General features: G+C 35.6%; 1 pseudogene; it reads right to left on the reverse strand.

Annotated features, from left to right (window-relative positions):
• Positions 1 to 11,534: 11,534 nt before the first annotated feature.
• LOC110212499 (DEP domain-containing protein 1A pseudogene) lies at positions 11,535 to 14,121 on the reverse strand (annotated as a pseudogene).
• Positions 14,122 to 14,784: the final 663 nt, after the last annotated feature.

Here is a 14,784-nt window from a genome sequence, read left to right on the forward strand (position 1 = left end):
TCTAGGATATCAGGGCAGTTTTCCTTGATAATTTCTTGAAAGATGCTCTTCAGGCACTTTTTTGGTCATGGTTGTCAGGTAGTCCAATTGTTCTTTTTCTTTTTTTAATAGCAAATACTATGCTTCAATCTCATTCAAACTCCAGAGTTCTTTCTTTGGATGTGGATAGCATTTTTCATCATGAGGTCTTTGGAGATGTCTTATATCTTGTGTTGATGAGAAGGGTTAAGTCTATCAATATTAGTCATCCCACAATGTAACTGTTTTTGTGTACAATGTTAATCCTCATACAACATGGCTATTAATGTGTACAACATTCTTCTGGTCCTTCTCACTTTACTTAGCATCAGTCCATACAAGTCCAGGTTTTTCTGAAATCTGTCTGCTCATCATTTCTTATAGCACAATAGTATTTCATTGCATTCATATGCCACAACTTGTTCAGCCATTCCCCCATTCATGGGCATCCTTTCAATTTCCAATTCTTTGCCACCACATAAACAGCTGGAATAAATATTTTTGTGCATGTGGGTCCTTTTCCCATTTGTATGATCTCTTTGGAACACAGCCCTAGAAGTGCTATTACTGGGCCAAAGGGCATGCACATTTTTATAGTCCTTTGGGCATAACTCTAAAGTGTTCTCCAAAATGGTTGGATCATGTCACAACTCCACCAACAATGCATTAGTGTTCCAATTTTCCCACATCTTCTCCAACATTTGTGATTTAACTATTTTGTCATGTTGGCCAATCTGACAAGTGTGATGTGGTACCTCAGAGTTGTTTCGATTTGCATTTCTCTATTCAGGAGTGATTTACAGCATTTTTCATATGGCTATAGATGGTTTTAATTTCTTCATCTGTGAACTGCCTATTCATAAACTTTAACTATTTATCAATTGGGAATGACTTGTATTCTTATGAATTTGACTAAATTATATATTTTAGAAATGAGACCCTTATCATAGACACTGTTTGTAAAAATTCTTTCCAAACATTGGCCTTGATTGTGCAAAAACTTTTCAATTTAATGTAATAAAAAGTATTCATTTTACATTTTGTAATGTTCTCTATCTGCTGTTTGGTCATGAATTCTTCTGTTCTCCACAAATAGGTAAGCTATTCCTTGCTCTCCCAGTTTGCTTACAATATCAGTTTTTATATCTAAATCATGAACCCATGATTTAGTGGTGTGAGATTTTGGTGTATGCCTAGTTTCTGCCATACTTTTTTCCAGTTTTCAAAGCAATTTTTGTCAGAGTGAGTTCTTATCCCAGAAGCTGGGGTCTTTGGGTTTATCAAATAATAAATTACTATAGTCATTGACTACTGTGTCTTGTATACCTAACCCATTCCACTGTTCCAACACTGTTTTTTTAGCCAATACCAAGTAGTTTTGATGATTGCTGCTTTATAATACAATTTAAGATCTGGAAAAGCTAGGTCACCTTCCCTTGCATTTCTTTTCATTAGTTCCTTTGATATTCTGGCCATTTTGTTCTTCCAAATTAATCTTGTTATTATTTTTTTCTAGCTCTAGGAAGAAAATTTTGGTAGTTTGACTGTTATGGCACTGAATAAGTAAATTAGCTTACATAGAATTGTCATTTTTAATATATTAGCCTGGCCCACCCATGAGCAGCTGATGTTTTTTCTAATTATTTAGATCTGACTTTATTTGTGTGAAAAGTGTTTTGTAATTGTGCTCATATAGTTCCTGGGTTTGTTTCAATAGGTAGATTCCTAAATATTTTATAATATCTACAGTAAGATTAAATGGAATTTCTCTTTCTATCTCTTGATGTTGGGCTTTCTCACTAATATACAGAAATGCTGAAAATTTATGTGGGTTTGTTTTATAGCTTGCAACTTTGCTAAAGTTGTTCATTATTTCAAGTAGTTGTTTACTTGATTCTATAGTATTCTCTGAGTATATCATTATATCATCTACAAAGAGTGATAGCTTTATTTCTTCTTTGCCTATTCTAATGCTTTCCATCTCTTTTTCTTCTCTTATTGTTAAAGCTAACATTTCCAGTACCATATTGAAAACAGCGGTGATAATGAACATCTTTGTTTCACATCTAATCTTATTGGAAATGCTTCTACTCGTCCTCATTACATATAATACTTGCTGAAGGCTTTAGGTAGATGCTACTCATTTTAAGAAAGATGCCATTTATTACTATGCTCTCTATTGTTTTTAATAGTAGTGGGTGTTGTATTTTATCAAAAGCTTTTTCTGCATTTATTGAGATGATTATGTGGTTTCTGTTAGTTTCATTGTTTATATGTTGAAATATGCTGATAGTTTTCCTAATATTGAACCAGCCCTGAATTCCTGGTATAATTATTGTGATAATTTGCTGTAATATATTTGCTAATATTTTGTTTATAATTTTTCTGTCTGTATTCATTAGGGAAATTGATTTACATTTTTTTTCTCTGTTTTGACTCTTCCTGGTTTAGGTATCAGCACTATATTTGTATCATAGAAAGAATTTGGTAAGACTCCTTCTTTGACTATTTTCCGCAAATAGATTATATAGTACTGGAATTAATTGTTCTTTAAATGTTTGATAAATCCATCTGGCCCTGGATATTTTTTCCTAGGGAGTTCATCAATGGCTTGTTCAATTTCTTTTTCTGAGATGGGGTTATTTAAGTATTTTATTTCCTCTTCTGTTAATCTGGGCAATTTATAATTTTGTAAATATTCATCCATTTCACTAAGATTGTCAAATTTATTGGCATATATTTGAGCAAAATAGTTCCTAATTATTGTTTTAATTCCCTCTTCCTTGGTGGTGGAGTCACCCTTTTCATTTTTGATACTGGTAACTTGGTTTTCTCCTTTCTTTTTTTTAAATTAAATTAATGAAAGGTTTACCTATTTTTTTTTTTCACAAAACCAGCTCTTAGTTTTATTTATGAGTCCAATAGTTTTTTTTAATTTCAATTTTCTTAATTTCTACTTGTTTTCAGTATTTCCAATTTGGTGTTTAATTAAGGATCTTTAATTTGTTCTTTTTCTAGTCTTTTTTTTTCCTTTTAGTTGTATGGACGATTCATTGATCTCTTTATTTTATTCATGTAAGCATTTAGAGATATAGAACTTTTCCTATGAACTACATCCTGTAAGTTTTTTTTCTCATTATTGTAATTCTATTGAATGAAGTTATTGATTGTTTCTATGATTTGTTGTTTGACAAATTCAATTTTTAGGATTAGATTATTTAGGTTCCAATTATTTTTTAGTCTATCTTTCTGTGGCTCATTATTACATATAATTTTTTATTGTGTCATTATCTGAAAAGATGCATTTAATATTCTCCATTTCTGCACTGGATTGTGAGATTTTTGTGCCATAGTACATAGTCAGTTTTTTTGTAAATGTGCCATATAACACTTAGAAAAGCATATATTTATTTCTATCCCTATTCAATTTTCCCCAGAGGTCTACCATATCTAACTTTTCTAACATTCTATTCACCCCTTTACTTCTTTCTTATTTATTTTGTTGTTAGATTTATCTAGCTCAAAGAGGGAGAGGGGGAGGTCTCCCACTAGTATAGTTTTGCTGTCTATTTCTGCCTGTAATTCCCTGAACTTCTCCTCTAAGAATGTGGATGTTATACCATTTGGTGTGTATGTGTTTTGTAATGATATTACTTCATTGTCTATGAAGACTTTTAGCAGGATATAGTTTCCTTCCTTATCTCTTTTGATAAGATCTATTTTTGCTTTTCGTTTGTCTGAGATCAGGATTTCTAACCCTCCTTTTGTTTTTTAACTTCAGCTGGACCATAATACATTCTACTCCAGCCTGTTAACTTTACCCTGTTTGTATCCCTCTGTTTCTAATGTGTTTCCTGTAAACAACATATTGTAGGATTATGGTTTTTAATCCACTCTGCTATCCACTCCCATTTTATGGGACAGTTAATTCCGTTCACATTCACAGTTATGATGAGTATCTATGTCTTTCTCTCCATCCTATTCCCTCCCTGTTTATGCTTTTCTTTCTCTTTTCATTCTTTCCCTTCTCACTAGTGTTTTGCTTTTGACCACCACCTCCCTCAGTCCTGCTTGCCTTCTATTAGTCCCCTCCCTTTTCTTCCCCTTTACCCTTACTACTTTTTCCCTCCCTGCTATCCTCCCTCCTTTTTCTTTCCCCTTTTCCCTCCTACAGCCCATAGGGCAAGTTAGATTTATATATCTAACTGATTATGTTATTACCTACCTGAGCCAAATCTGACCAGAGTAAAGTTCAAACAATTATCATTTCTCTCTCTTCTTTCCCTCTACCATAATGTGTTTTTGTGCCTTTTCCTGTAACATAATTTACCTTTGCCTCCTTCTTTCCTTTTCTCTCAGTATATTTTATTAGTTAGATCAGATTAATTCACTTACTTAGATCCATTTTACCCAATTGATTAGATTTTTTTTCATGTCAAAGTCAACTTATACTCAACCCCTTTATATGTGCCCCTTTAAAATGATGTAATTTCAATACAGTTCTCAAGAGTAACAAGTGTCATCTTCCCTTGTAGGGATGTAAACAGTTTGCTCTCATTAATAGTGTGTTTTTTTTTATCCTGTTTACCTTTTTATTTCTCTCTTGAGTCTTATATTTGAAGTTCAAATTTTCTGTTGAGCTCTGGTCTTTTTATCAGGAAGGTTTAAAAGTTCCCTATTTTGTTGAATATCCATCTCCTCCCCTGAAATATCATTCTCATTTTTGCTGGGTTGTAATCCAAGCTCCTTTGCCTTATGGAATATCATATTCTATGCCCTATAATCTTCCAGTTTAGAAGCTGCAAGGTCTTGCATAATCGTGACTGGTTCCATGATATTTCAATTATTTCTTTCTGGATGCTTGTAGTATTTTGTCTTTGATGTGGTAATTTTCGAATTTGGTTACTATATTTCTTGGTGTTTTAAATTTGGGATCTCTTTCAGGAGATTATCAGTGAATTCTTTCTAGGCTATTTTACCCTCTGGTTCTTGTACTTTAGGGCAGTTTTCCTTTATGATTTTCTGAAAGATACTGTCCAGGCTCTTTTTGTTTCATTGTTATTTTTAGGTAGACCAATAACTTTTAAATTGCATTTCTGGATCATTTTCCAGATCAGTTGTTTTACCAGTGAGACATTTTACATTTTCATCTATTTTTTCATTGTTTTGTTTCTGTTTGACAGATTCTTGCTCTCTCATGGAGTCATTAGCTTCCATTTGTCCAAATCTAATTTTTAACAAATTGTTTTCTTCTATTAGATTTTGTGCCTCCTTTACCATTTGGCGAATTGTATTTTTTTTACAGACTTGTTTTCTTCAGTGTACTTTTTTTTCAGTTGGCCAATTGTATGTTTTAAGGACTTGTTTTGTACATTTAATTTTTTTCCTTCCTTTTCCAAGCTATTGATTGTCTCTTGCATAACTCTCATTTCTTTTCCCATTTTTTTCTCTTCTACCTCTCTCATTTGACTTTTAAAATCCTCCTGAGCTTTTCTAAGTAAGCTTTTTGGGCTTCTGATCAGTTCATATTCCTTTTTGCGGTCCCAGATGTGGATTTGTTGGCAATATTGCTCTCTTCAGAATTTCTCCCTTGATCTTCATTATTCCCATAACAAGAATCTATAGTATGTTTCTTTTTGCTCATGGTGTTTCTTATTTCTTGGTCTTTAAAGAGACTGAGCTCTCCTGTTGGGGAGCAGAGGGCACTGACCAAAGCTTTTTGTGTTGGAGCCTATGGCCTTGTTGCTGGCTGTGTGTGCTGGGGCCTCAACTGCTGACAGTTGGAGGCTGTAGGGTTCTGTCAGCTTACCTGGTGTTGGGCTGGAATCAGCAATGCTGGAACTCTAGGGGTAGGATTGGGTAGTCTTGGCCCTGGAGGTTGCCTGCTCACCTGAGCCTTTCCTTATTTTTGCTTTCTTTGGCTCCTTTCAGATGGATGCTTCTGTATTGCAGGATGTTTCTCCACCTTGGGGAAACCCTTTGAACATATTGCAGAGTTATGCTGAGGCACTGGGAGGCTTAGCTGACATAGAACACTGAGGCACATTATGGTTTTCCAAGTTGGTTTCCACTGGTTCCCCTCTTCTTACTGAGGTGCTTGGGGGTGCTAGTGTTGGTGTTTGTCTGCTGCACCACTTGAGGTTTAGGATCTCCCCTTAGTATGCTGAGGTGGGCTTTCCACTGGCTTGCTGGGATGCCAACTGTTCTGTACTGCTCCTCTTCCCCCAGGTCAAGAAGGACCTTCTCATTATCCCTCAGGCTACCTGGGCTATTGTATTTCTGTTGGTTCAGGGTTTTTCCTGGGGTGATATTTTCAGGGCTTTCAAAGGTTAATAAGAGATGGTGAGAGTTACTTACTTCTCACTCTGCCATCTTGGCTCCCAGAAGCAGATCTCTGCCAATTCTACTTTTAAAGGAGTTGTTTTCTTCAGCAGATTTTTTTCAATTTTATTTTTTCTATTTTTTAAGGATTTTATTTTCTTCAGTCAGTTTTTGTGCTTCCTTTTCTAAGCTGTTGACTCTTCTTTTTATAATTCTCCTGCATAACTCATTTTCTCCAGTTTTTCTTCTGCCTCTCTTGCTTGATTTTTGAGATCCTTTTTGAGCTCTTGCAAGAGGGCTTTTTGAGCTTGAGACCAATGCATATTCCACTTTAAGGCTTCACATTTAGACATGTTTACACTGTCATTTTCTAAATAGCTTTCTATGACCAGGGTTCTTTTCTGTTTCTTACTCATTTTTTCAACTTAGTTTTTGACTTTTAAAGTTAAGCTCTGTTCATCAGCCACATCTGAAGCTTCTTATTCTGGGGGCCAGGGGCTTGGTCACTGGTTTTACATGCTAAGGTTTTAAGTGTTTTCAGCTTGTCCACTACACTAGGGGTGTCCCTGCCTAGTCGGGCCTTTTATGCCAGGGTTCCAGGGCTTTCAATTTGCCTTCTGCGCTGAGATTGCAGGCTTCACTGCTTGCATGCTCATCCAGGGCTGAAGTACATTGAGTACTTATCTCTGCTGAAGTTAAGAACCTCCTGTTGGCTTGCCTGGACACCATCAGCACTGGGCTAAGCTCACCTTATAGCCAAGTGAGGCATACAGGTACCAAATTCCTTATAAGTTATATTAAGCTGGAAAACTGTTTCACTCCCTCTTTTTGTAGGTTCTCTCACTCCAGAATCCATTTAGTGTTTTGGATTATGCTGTTTCCCAGGGAATCTGGGGAGAGCTCAGACAACTCCCTGGCTTCACTCTGACATCTTCTGTGCGGTCAGGGTGGGGGAGTGGTTTGAAGCTAATTCTTTGTAAGGTACATTGGAGAAGAGATTCATTGTCACTTATTGGTGGTAATGATGCCCTTTGAAATATTTTCCAAATGTAGCATTATATAGTTCTATTCTTGTGTAATTTGTATTGTAAGGGGATTAAAGACCAGGCTATGGAATGCTTGATTGAGAGAATGGGAAATATGTAGCCTAGAGAAGTAAAACAGAAGTATTATGTGGAAAGGTGATTAGACTTGAACTGGTTAGCCTCAATAATTTAAATGAGTTATAAGAGGAAATATACAAGTGAAAGTATAGAACTAGATAAATCTCAGAGTTAAATAAATCAAACCATAAGATAAGCAAGAAGAAGTTAAGGATATGAATAGAATTTTACCAAAAGTTAGATATGATAGACCTCTGGAAATACTAAACAGGAATAGAAAAGAGTATCTATTCTCAACTATGCATCACATTTTCACAAAAAAAAAAAATGACTAAAAAACTTCACAGATAAATGCAGACAAGAAAAAAAAATGTATTATCCTGACCAAAGTGCAATAAATATAATATTCAATAAATGCCTTTGAAGCAAAGAAATTAATTGGAAACTAAGTAACCTAATACTAAAGAATTAATCACTCAAAGTATAAATCATTGAAACAACGAGCAATTACATTAAAGATTGACAGTAATGAGACAACATAGTAAAATTTGTGGGATTCAGCAAAAGCAGTATTTAGGGGAAAATGTATATCTGCAGATTAATGCATCAATAAGAGAGAAAGAGAAGATCAGTGAATGAGGCATGCAACCAAAACAAACAAACATTAGTAAACAACAAATAACTGAACAACAAATTAGAAATTATGAAATTCAGGGAAAGATTAATAAAATTGAAAGTTAAAAAAAGTTGAAACAATAAATAAGTTAGAAGCTGAATTAAAAAAAATAATAAAGAACAATGGGTTGAGTTCAAGAGACCTGGGTTCTAGTGTAAACTCTGTCACTATCTAGAGTGCAAGCTAGTTACTGAAACTGCCTGATCCACATTTCTTTATTCATAAAATTGATGTTTTCCACATGATAATTTAATTGTTTACATCTTTCACAATTAATTCTTTATCTGCCCAAAATAAAGTTAGTTTCAAGAAAATATTATGTCTGGAAGAACAGAAAAATGTCTAATTTCTGTGCTTAGAGAGTTGTGGTTTATACCCTCATTTTCTCAAAAAGGAAAATCAGACTCTTTTTCAAACAGGAAAAGTTTGAAAAAATGACTCAATTGATTTACAACTCTACATCAACAAAATAAAATGAAAGGGGAAAATTGGAGTAAGAGGGATTTAGATTAGATGTCAGGAAGACTATTGAGTACAAAGATTGTTATGTGCAGGAGTGCCCTTAGGCCAGATGGTCAAAGCAGATCAAATTTATTTTTGGCCTATTCCATTATTATGTTCCCTTGAACAAAGCCAATCATAATTCATAAAACTATTGTTACCCAACCAAAAGGCAAATTTTCTTTTCAGCTCTGGTCTTTTCAGGAAGAATGCTTGAAAGTCCTCTATTTCACTCAATATCTATTTTTTTCCCTGAAGGATTACACTCAGTTTTTCTGGGTAGGTGATTCTTGGTTGCAATTCTATCTCCTCTGACATCTGGAATATTATATTCCAAGCCATCTGGTCTCTTAATGTAGAAGCTGGTAAATCTTGTGTTATCCTTATTGTATTTCCACAATACTTGAATTGTTTCTTTCTGTCTGTTTACAATATTTTCTCCTTCACATGGGAACTCTGGAATTTGGCTACAATATTCTTAGGAGTTTTCCTTTGGGAATCTGTTTCATGAGGTGATCAGTGGATTCTTTCAATTTATATTTTACCCTCTGGTTCTAAAATATAAGAGCAGTTTTCCTTGATAATTTCTTGAAACAGATGTCTAGGCTCTTTTTTTTTTTTGATCATGACTTTCAGATAGTCCGACAGTTTTTAAATTCTCTCTCCTGGATCTATTTTCCAGGTCAATTGTTATTACAATGAGATATTTCACATTATTTTGTATTCTTTTTTTCATTCTTTAGATTTTGTTTTATATCTTGATTTCTCATAAAGTCACTGTCTTCCAATTGTTCCATGCTAATTTTTAAGGAAGTATTTTGTTCAGTAAGCTTTTGAACTTTCTTTTGCATTTGGCCAATTTTTCTTTTTGAGGAATTCTCCTCATTGGCTTTTTGGACCTCTTTCACCATTTGGAATAGTATATTTTTTAAGGTGTTATTTTCTTCACCATTTTTTTGAGTTTCCTTTAGCAAGCTGTTGACTTGTTTTTCATGATTTCCTTGCATCACTCTCAGTTTTTCCTCTACTTCTCTTACTTGCTTCTCAATTTTTTTTGAGCCCTTCCAAAGCCTGAGATTGATTCATGTTTTTCTTGGAAGCTTTGAATGTAGGAGCTTTGACTTTGTTGTCTTCTTCTGGTTGCATGTTTTGATCCCCTTTGTTACTAAAGAAAGATTCTGTGGTCTGACATTTTTTCCCAGTTTGCTCAAGATCCCAGTCAATTGCTTGAGTTTCAAACTCTTTGTTAAGGTAGGGGGAATGTTTCCATTGTGCAGAATGTACTGTCCCAAGCTTTGGAGGTTTTGTGCAGCTGTCTTCAGATATTTCTAGGGACTTGTAAATTTTCAGTTCTTCCAAGGTGATATGATCAAGGACTAGGTATTTACTTCTTTCCTGGCCTGTGCTCTGCTCTATGAATGACCACAATTTCTGTCTGGAACTGTGAGGAGGATAGGCTCTTCACCACCACTACAAGCTCCACCAAGCTCCTCCTTGCCCCAGGACCACCACCCAGAACTGTGACCCAGATGCAAGCACAGGAAAGCAAGAGAATCCTGCCTCAGCACCAGCAAAGATATCCCTTGCAATCCCCCTCTGATCAGGCACTGGATTCCCCCTCAATCTGTTGTCCAGAAGCTCAGGAAGCAACTGCCAATCCAGGGCTCTGCTAGTGACTGGGGCTAGGACCTAGCTTCTCTCTCAGGACAGTCACAGACTTCCTACTGACTTCTAATTTGTCCTTGGTATTTTTGGGTTGAGAAGTCTGGAAATCACTACAGCTACCCATGATTCAGTCCTCTGAAGCCTGTTCCAACTTCACTGAGTTCTATTTTGCCTGCACACCCAACCTGAACTATGTTACTTTCCCCCATCTCATGATACAGACCTTTCCAATCAACCATCCAGCTTGCTTGGGCTGGAAATTTGTTTCATTTTACCTTTTTTCATGTTCTGTTGCTTTATAATTTGTTTAGAGCCATTTTTACAGGTATTTGGAGGAGTCTGGGGGTAAGCTCAAACAAGTCACTGCTTTTACTCTGCTATTTTCACTCTGCGCACAGGTAACATTTCTAAAGATCATTCTTCACTACAACTCTGTGAAGGAGGTAGGGCAATGAGTACTGGGATTTTACAAATACATCTGTTGGCACTAACCATGTCCATATGAAAAATGCTCCCCTCAAACTGAGCCCAAAATGGATCCAAGTGGAGAAGATAAGACTAGGTGGAGTCAGGGTCTTGCCCTCCTGGGTTGGGAGGCACAGGCCAAGGCTGAAATTTCTTCTGCATCCTTAACACAGAGGGTGCATGTCCACTGGTTGAATCACCAGATGGAAATATGGTAAATGTGTCAGAAAACAAGTGAAATGTCATACTCTGTTTTTAGCTTTTGAACAAATAAACACAAATATATAAAAATAAGAAAAGTATGTAAGCACAAAATGTAGCAGAATATGTTACTGAGTTTATAAAAATTCCTCATCAATCTGTCTTTGGATTAAATGGCTATTTAGAAACCCTGATACCTAGAACTTCATGTCACAAAGGGTTCACACAGTACAAATAGTTAAATCTTTTCAAAGAATTCTGAGTTCACCTTTCTGCTCAGTCATTCTTTGGCCAACAGTCAAATGCATCAACTTCTGGCACATGAGGTCATAGCTTTTCCAGTCATTTGCAGGAGATGCTCAGAATACTTTTGGTTAGTAATCATGCATTCATTCTTCATTTGTTCTCCACTGAGACTTAGTAGGTTCAGTGTGATCTTCCAGAGGAAAGATTGAGCCCTCATATTACTGCTTTGGTGCCTTTCTATGTCTGTAGCATGGTAATTTTGGGAAAAGAAAGGAAAAGCAAGTTGACTTAATGTTATGTCCTTCAGCATATGATTTAATTTAGTATATGGTAATCAGTTAGTACCAAAGGCTAGGGAAATTTGGCTTTCTTAAAATTGGTGTTTGTTGCTTTTTTGGGGGGACATTTCACCAAACAGAGAGTCTTTACTTTCTGTCATGGGAAATCTTGTCTGGTAGAGAGCAGGATATTCCTTCTGCAACTGCTTTAATTTTTTTAAATTTTTTTTCCTTTTAGACATGAGCTTTTATCTTTGATAATATTCTCCAAAAGTTCTGCAATTGCAACTTGAGAGGTAGAAACTTTCTGTTCATCAAATTCCTGGGTGCTTATTTGCTTAAAATAAGAGTAAGTTGGCAAATCAGCAATCAGTTCATCCCCAGGATACATAATATGGCCCTTCCTCAGGTAGTTCCAGTCACTTCTCCATGGTGGCCTGTAAGTGGGATGGCACTTGAAGAATTTCTTGATGATGATCTATCAGAAAGGAAACGAATCGTGTAACAAGTCACGATTAAATTCCTCAGCACAGCACAGCACACATTTGGAAAATGTTTGTATCATGAGTGATCTTGTTCCCATTGCATCATAAAGTTTTGGCATATCAATGTTGTGACTCACCCAAGAAATATTCTCATTAGAAGTTGGAGTTTTCTCCCGTTTGATGGAGGAAACAACAAGCAGCATATTTGTATGGCATCAATAGCACTATCTCTGAATGAAGCTGTAGTAAACCAAATATATTAACAAATAACTCATAATATTAAAAAGTAAGAAGAACCTCTTGGAGATCTACAAATAGTTGGCAATAGTTCCAAATACATCTCATTCTAATTCAACATAAGTTGGATGACTCATGTCATTGCTTCTTGGCCAATTTGGTAAACACCTCATAACAGATAATACCTAGTGAAGAAGGTCTTCTGCTTTGTTTTGAAATACACTACTTCATGTTTACACATATTGGTCATGTTATATATTACATACTGAGGTATTGCTTGGGTTGGATCCAACTTATATAAAGTGGAATAACTAAACGGTTTGTAACTGCATCAAAATAATGTTACCAAATTTCTTTGATATCTTTTTGATTTATTTCTATTTCCTCTAGTGGGTTTCCTTTATTTTCATCTCCAATATCTCTTCTACCATTTTCTGTGTTTTTCTGATAGACATTATTTTTAGGAGTTCTATGATATAAATGACATAACTTAAAGATACTTTTTCTTTAGAAATATTCTCTTTCCCAATTCATAAATGGTCAAAGAATATGAACAGGCAGTTCTCAGATGAAGTGATTAAAGCTCTCTCAAGTCATAGAAAAAATGTTCTAAATCACTATTGATTAGAGAAATGCAAATCAAAACAACTTTGTCAGATTGGCCATTGTGAGAAAATAGGTAAATGACACATGTTGGGGAAGATGTGGGAAAATTGGAACACTAATGCATTATTGGTGGAGTTGCGAAATGATCTAGCCATTTTGGAGAGCAATTTGGAACTATGACCAAAGGGCTATAAAAATGTGCATACCCTTTGGCCCAGTACTTCTTGGGCTGTATCCCAAAGAGATCATACAAATGGGAAAATGACCCATGTGTACAAAATATTTATAGCAGCTCTTTTTGTGAGGGCCAATAATTGGAAATTGAGGAAATGTCCATCAGTTGGGGAATGGCTGAACAAGTTGTGGCATATGAATGTAATGCAATATTATTGTGGTATAAGAAATGATGAGCAGGCAGATTTCAGAAAAAAAAAAAACCTGGAAAGACTTGTATGGACTGATGCTGAGTAAAAGGAGCAGAACCAGGAGAACGTTGTACACAGTAATAGCCAAGTGGTGTGATGACTAACATTATAGACTTAGCCCTTCTCAGCAATGCAAGGATCTAAGACATCTCTAAAGGTCTCATGATGGAAAATGCTATCTACATCCAAAGAAAGAACTATGGAGTTTAAATGTGGATCAAAGCATACTATTTTATCTTTTTTTGTTTTGTTTTGTTTTGTTTTCTCTTTCTGGTGGTTCCTCCTATTGGTTCTAATTCTTCCTTACAACACCACTAATGTGAAAATATATTTAAAAGGAATGAATATGCATAGCCTATATCAGATTGTGTGCTGTCTTGGGGAGGGAAGCAGGAAGGAAGGGGGAGAAAAATTTGCAACTCTAAAGCTTATGGAAGTGATTGTTAATGAAATAAATTAATAAAAAAGAAAAAGAAAGAACAAAGGGTGAATAACAACAACAAGATGAAATATTTTCTGTTTCTTTTTCTCAATTCTGGATGATGGTGTAGTACACTTTTAAGCAGAGAAGTTGTAGGAAATCTTTAGAGTTCACTATTGTCATCAAGATTTTCTGATTCCCATCTTCCTTTAACATCTTCAATTACATGATTCTTGAAGAATTTTCTTAACTGAACAGTCTATTGTCTTGTAACTTCAGGACCAAAATTGCTTTTACTCCTTAATAGTTCATAAAACAAGTCTACTGCTTCACAGACAGTAAAAGAGTTGTCATGTTTTTGTTGTTGTTGTTGTTGTTTTTAATGTGGTGCTTGTGTTTTCTTCAAGGCATTTCTGCTCATTCCACAGCTTGGTGGCCCAGTAAGGACCTATGGTCACCTCCCAGCTTTCCATGTTCCCTGCCAGGCTCCTCTAATGGCCTGGACCTTTCCCCATGATGGCGTTCAGAGACTGAGCATTGAAGCTTCCCCAAACTCCACCAACTACCTCCTGAGAATAAGGATTCTAAAAGGCAGAGGATAGAACACTACCGGAGTGACAAAGAGATCCTCCAAAGGCATGGAGGTGACTGATGAAATACCATATTTGGGAAATAGCACATAGGCCATTGACTGAAATGAAGGTGGCATGAACCAGAAAAATGTGAAATCAGAATGACAGGAGAAGTTGAACCAGATTATTATTTTTTTTTATGGTAAAGGATTTTATCCTATAGGAATTTAAAAGACATTGAAACTTCTTGAATAGGGGAGTGACATGGTCAGATTAGAAATTTAGGAAGATTAGTGTGACAGCTATTTGGGCAATGAGGTGGTGAGGCTGGATCCAGGGAGCTCACTTAGTAGGTTATTGTAATAATCAAGATGAGAGAGATGAAGATTTGAGATAAGACTATTATAGTGTGAATGTAGAGAAGAAGGGTATGAATGATGTTGTGGACATAGGATCTACAAGACTCAGAGACTTACGAGTTGTAGAGGTTGAGTTAATGAGAATTGTCAGCATGACTCTGGAGTTTTGAACCTATGTTACTAGAAGCCAATTGTTCAATAAACA

The sequence above is a fragment of the Phascolarctos cinereus genome, unplaced genomic scaffold, assembly GCF_003287225.1.
Source record: "Phascolarctos cinereus isolate Bilbo 61053 unplaced genomic scaffold, phaCin_HiC Scaffold_4;HRSCAF=312, whole genome shotgun sequence".
Classification (NCBI taxonomy): domain Eukaryota; kingdom Metazoa; phylum Chordata; class Mammalia; order Diprotodontia; family Phascolarctidae; genus Phascolarctos; species Phascolarctos cinereus.